The sequence below is a fragment of the Silurus meridionalis genome, chromosome 14 (genome assembly GCF_014805685.1).
Source record: "Silurus meridionalis isolate SWU-2019-XX chromosome 14, ASM1480568v1, whole genome shotgun sequence".
NCBI classification, from domain to species: Eukaryota; Metazoa; Chordata; class Actinopteri; order Siluriformes; family Siluridae; genus Silurus; species Silurus meridionalis.
Window position 1 is genome coordinate 7,941,751 of NC_060897.1, and position 6,000 is coordinate 7,947,750.

Sequence of the window (6,000 nt, forward strand, 5' to 3'; positions counted from 1 at the left end):
GCAAATGGACATCTGATCATTGGTTTATGGATGTTGTGAGGGAAGACATACAGGTGGTTGGGGTGAAAAAGGCAGATGTACAGGACAGGGGGTATGGAGAGGGAAGAAAAAGTACATTTGATCAATAAATTGGATTCTTTTTGATATACTTCATTATTTTCAGTCTTAAAGTTTTATCTATGGATTTTTAAGAATCAAAGTAGTTGTTTTATGAAATTCAGCAGGTTATACGAGTTCCCAAAACCAGATATCCAAACTACTATCTAGTGTCTTATTTTATAGTTAATGCACTGAATACATTTCTGAATAAATATAGGCAGAAATCTATATAGGAAAAAAGGAGAAGAGTGCACTCTGGATGTTATTATGAAATGATTCAGCATTAGCATCATATATCACATCCAATTCCAGTTTCATATCCCCACCTGCTGCTTCGGTATTGTCATTACATATATAAGCAAATACATTTTTATTACTGTTAATCACAGTAGTTTTAGTTTACTTATGTGTAGAGTGAAATTTGTTTAGCCTAATACATAGCTTATGTACACCATTGGTTTTCCAAGAGTTTCATGCACTGCATTATTAGTGTTTTTCTACACAGACAAACACATTTTCACATAATGAGGGGACTGTTAATTATCTGATGGGAAGATGAATGCATGTTAAAGTTTCTAGACGACATTTGTTTAAAAAAAAAAAAAAGAAAAGTCAAGAAAGAAAGACATGCAGGCTGGGTAAATTTAAAAATTGGATCCGAAAACGTTTCTCTGTTGAATAATGCAATTCAAAACGTTACCAGCAGAGGGCGACAGAAGCCGTACTTTTAATACACTTTAATTCAGAGTCGTCTTAATACATTTACACTTATCAGCCACAACATTAAACCAACTTATAATTAATTAATTAATCATCTCGTTATTATCCATATTATTTTGTAAAAATCAGCAAGTCGACAGTTTTCAGAGTTGATGTTTTGGAAGCAGGAAAAATGGGCAAGCATAAAGATTAATGACAGCATAAAGTGTAATGACCTAAAAAGGTAGAGATTGTGGGGTATTCCCGTTATGCAGTGATTAATACATAAGGCCATCTGGTATGATCCCACAAAAGTACTAATGTAACACAAAATGTTAAAATTGTGCCCTGGCTTGCTACGATACAATAATGTCATAATATACAGTGGAAGCCAGGCAGAGTGACCATTGTTTAGCATCTAAAGCATCTACAATGAGCATGTGAGCATCAGAACAGGACCATGGTACAATGAAAGAAGCTGGCCTGCTGTCCACCGCATGGACGGAAGGGTGCCATCATTTCTTAACCAGGATGCACTATGGGAAGAAGTCAACCTGGCAGTGGCAGTGTAATGCTCTGGGCAGTGTACATGTGGATGTTGACAAATACTACCTATTTAAACATTGTTTCAGACCAAATACCTTTTCATGGCAAGGGTATTCCTAATAACAATGGCCTGTTTCAGCAAGATAATGCGCACTGACAAGCTGATAAAAATTGTTTGGAGAACATGACAAGGTGTTGCTGACCAAACAACCATGATCCACAGAGGCTACACTTTACAACTTATACTACCTTACTTACCCCAAGAGAGTTATACTGCTAAAGTATGGTCATATGCAATGATACATCTTTAAAGGCCCTGTGGAGTCATTCATTTATCCATCCATCCATCCATCCATCCATCCATCAGCTGGCTTAAAAAAAACAGATGCATGAGTGATGCCAGCACTGCTTTAGAGGTTACAGAAGAGGAAGGTCTGCTTGTCGGCTGCAATCGCTGCGGTCTTATCAATTTGTGGGGGCACCTGCCCATGACCCATGTAAAAACCCAGATACTGTACTTCCAACCACCCAATTGCAAACCTCTTTGGTTCTCAGGACCGCTATGAGGTGTTGTAAATGCTGCTGCTAGTCATTGGTATAGATGATTGTCATTGTAGCTGTCCATGAGATATTGAAACGTCAATGCTGCGGAGGGGCAATGCTTCCCCTCCACATTCCCCGGAACCACTGTATGTACTGCTCTGGGGTCCGTCCCACTTGCTGGAGGATCGCACACTTTAGAACAATCCAGCATGCGATCGGCTGACAGTTGCTGGGCGGCGAGCTGGGCTTCAACAGAAAGGAACGGCTGGAGGCGGAGCGCTCACTCTGAGTCCGACCACTTCTCGCCAATGGCCACACGTTCGAACAGTTCCAGGAATGCCTTAGCGTCATCCTGTGGTCCTATTTATTTGAGCGGGACGCTGGCTGCAGGCATCAGGGTGGCTGCAGCGGGAGCTTCTCGTCTGCCCAGTGCGCTCCAGAACGCCTTCTGGTCCTTTGCCTGGGCACTACTCAGCTTCTGGAACCACTGGTTCTGCTCGGCACGCACCTTAAGGGGTCTGCTTGAGCTTGACCAGTGCCTTCACCAGCTCACCCAACAATGGTGTTGATGAAAAGAGAAATGGTGTAGGGATGATCCTGAAGGAAGAGTACAGAAATAGTGTAGTGGAGGTGAAGAGAGTTTCTGATGAACGTGAAGCTGAAAGTTGAAGGGGTGATGATAAATGTCATCAGTGCCTATGCTCCACAAGTGGATTGTGAGATAAAGGAGAGAAAATTTTTTGGAGTGAGTTAGAGAAGTGGTGGAGAATGTACCTAGGAAAGAAAGATTAGTCATTGGGACAGACTTTAATGGGCATGTTGGTGAAGGAAACAAAGGTAATATAAGGAGGTGATGGGTAGGTATGGCCTTAAGGAGAGGAATGTGGAAGGGCAGATGGTGGTAGATTTTGCTTAAAGGATGGAAATGGCTGTGGTGAATACATATTTTAAAAAGAAGGAGAAGCATAGGGTGACATGGAAGCTGCACACAGGTGGATTATATTCTATGTAGGAGATGCAACCTGAAGGAGATTGGAGACTGTAAGGTGTTGGCAGGGGACAGCATCGGATGGTGGTCTGTAGCATGGCTTTGGAAGAGAAGAAGAAGAGGAGGAGAGTAAGGACTGAAAGAAGAATAAGATGGTGGAAACTGAAGGAGGAAGACTGTAGTGTGAGTTTCAGGGAAGAGGGGGCTCGGTGGTGGTGAACAGGTGCTGGATGATTGGACAACTACTGCAGAAGTGATAAGGGAGAGCTAGAAAGGTACTTGGTGTGACATCTGGTAATAGAAATTAAGACAGAGACATGGTGGTGGAATGAGAAGAACAGGAAAGAATAAGGAGAAAGAAGTTAGCGAAACAGGATTGGGATCGGCAGAAAGATGAGAAAAGTACAAGATGATGTGGTAGCAGGTGAAGAAGGTTGTAGCAAAAGCCAAGGAAAAGGCATATGAGGAGTTGTATGTAAAATTGGACACTAAAGAAGGAGAAAATGATTTGTACCGATTGGCCAGGCAGAGGGACCGGGCTGAGAAAGAAGTGTTACAAGGATGGAGATGGAAATGTGTTGACTCGGAGGAGAGTGTGTTGAGAAGGTGAATGGAGTATTTTGAGCAGCTGATGAATAAGGAAAATGAGAGAGAGAGGATATGGAGAGCGTGGAGATGAATGACAGTGGAGTTTTTAATCAGATTGTTTAACAAGATTCTGGAAGGTGAGAGAATGCCTGAGGAATTAAGAATTGGTGTGCTGTTACCGATCTTTAAGAATAAGAGAGACCTGCAATACCTACAGGGGAATAAAGATGATCAGTCACACTATGAAGTTATGGGAAAGAGTAGTGGATGCCAGGCAGGGAGAAAAGGGGACCACCTGTGAACAACAGTAAGGCTTTCACTACGGACACAATATGCATTGTGTGTTTTTGGATTTAGAGAAAGCGTACGACAGGGTGCCGAGAGAGGAGATGTGGTATTGTATGAGGAAGTCAGGTGTGTCAGAGAAGTATGTGAGGGTGGTGCAGGACATGTATGAGGACAGTGTGACTGCAGTGAAGTGTGCAGTAGGAACGACAGACTGGTTCAAGGTGGAGGTTAGATTTCATCAAGGATCGGCTCTGAGCCCTTTCCTGTTTGCAGTGGTGATGGACAGGTTGACAGACGAGGTCAGACAGAAGTCTCCATAGACTAGACCTAGGCAAACTACAGCCCACGGGCCACATCCTGCCCTTTGTACGTCCCTGTCCGGCCCGCGTGAGGCCAATCATAAATTACAGGGATGCTCCGAAAATTCGGCTACCGAAAATCTTCGGCCGAAATACCTTAATCACCGAAACAACATGGCAGAAACACAATTGTAATGACGCAATAAAAAAGCGCAGCCAGCACACGGTTATCTGGATAAGAGCCAACATGTCTGCGGTGTGCGGATAGCGATTTGCAAAACATGCAATGCTAAAATTTTAAGAGGGGGTGTATCTGCAAAGAGTTTCTCCAAGTCGGGTTTAATTTATCACCTAAAATCCAAACATTCCGATTGACATTCTAAATATGAGAAGAACGCGACGCAGAAAAGTAAAGTCAATCTGAGCATGCGCACTCCGTCTGTAGAGGACGCTTTTGAAAAGGCAGGAAAGATTTCCAGTGATGGTGCCTAGGCAAAAGTCATAACACAAAAAACTATGGAATTAATTGCCTTAGTTCAGTGGTCGCCAGTGGATCGACGGGTTGATCTTTGAAACATTCCCCGTGGATCCCGAAAATAATAATAATTATCATATAATATTATTTACTACACGGCTCTTCTTAATGCTGTAGATTAGAACGTTCCATTCACTTGAATGGGCTTCCAAACTTTCTGCGGTCAATTATTTTCGTTTAACAGACCGTTGCTAATAATAATTGACCGCTGCCTGTCTGTCAATACTATGAATGGTAACAAATAAATATCAATAATTTATAATAATAAATAAAACACTTTTGTAATTGATTTATTCTTTGAATTGCAATGCATTGATTTTAGTGAGGTTAGTACACACTCATAGCCATAAATGCAATGGTTCTAATAATTGACATCTTTTCTTTTGGTGTTTCGGTTTTAAGTTTTCGCCTTGGTTTCCTCATTTTTGGTTTCGGCCAAGAATTTTCATTTCAGTGCTTCCCTAAAATATTATCGTTGTTGTGGCCCTCTGACACAACGCAGGTTTCTCATGTGGCCCCTTGTAAAAATTAATTGCCCACCCCTGCCATAGACTATGATGTTTGCAGATGATATTGTGATTTGTGATGAGAGTAGGGAAAGAGGTTGAAAAGAGCCTGGAGCGGTGAAGGTACGTGCTAGACAAAAGGGGAATCAAAGTCAGAAGGAATAAGACAGAGTATGTGTGTTTGAATGAGAGGGAGGGCAGTGGAGTGGTGCGGTTGCAGGGAGAATAGGTGGAGAAGGTGGAGGAGTTCAGGTACCTAGGGTCAACAGTGCAAAGTAATGGAGAGTGTGTTAGAGAAGTGAAAAGAGTGCAGGCAGCATGGAGTGGGTGAAGAAGAGTGACATGAGTGATTTGTGATAGTAGGGTATCTGCAGGAGTGAAAGGGAAAATTTATAGGACTGTGGTGAGACCTGCGATGTTGTATGGTTTAGAGACAGTGGCATTGACTAAAAGAAAGGAGGTGATTTGGAGGTAGCAGAGTTGAAGATGTTAAGATTTTCATTGGGAGTGACGAGGACAGATAGGATAACAAATTAGTTTATTAGAGGGACTGTGCATGCAGGACGTTTAGGAGACAAAGTGAGGGAGGCACGATTGAGATGGTTTGGACATGTGCAAAGGAGGGACATGGGGTATATCAGTAGAAGAATGCTGAGCCCCCAGGAAGAAAGAAAAGAGGAAGACCAACAAGGAGGTTTATGGATATGGTGAGGGAAGACATGCAGGAAGCTGGTTTAAAAGAGACAGATGTAGGGGACAGGGGGGTATAGAGATGGATGATCCGCTCTGTTGGATTGAACCAAACATGTAATGCAAAAGCATGGAGAGCTCATTACAATGTTAAAATTTGCAATAAATCTTTGTCTTTCTGGCAAGGCTTTCTTGAACTAAACGATGTGAAAATCTGTA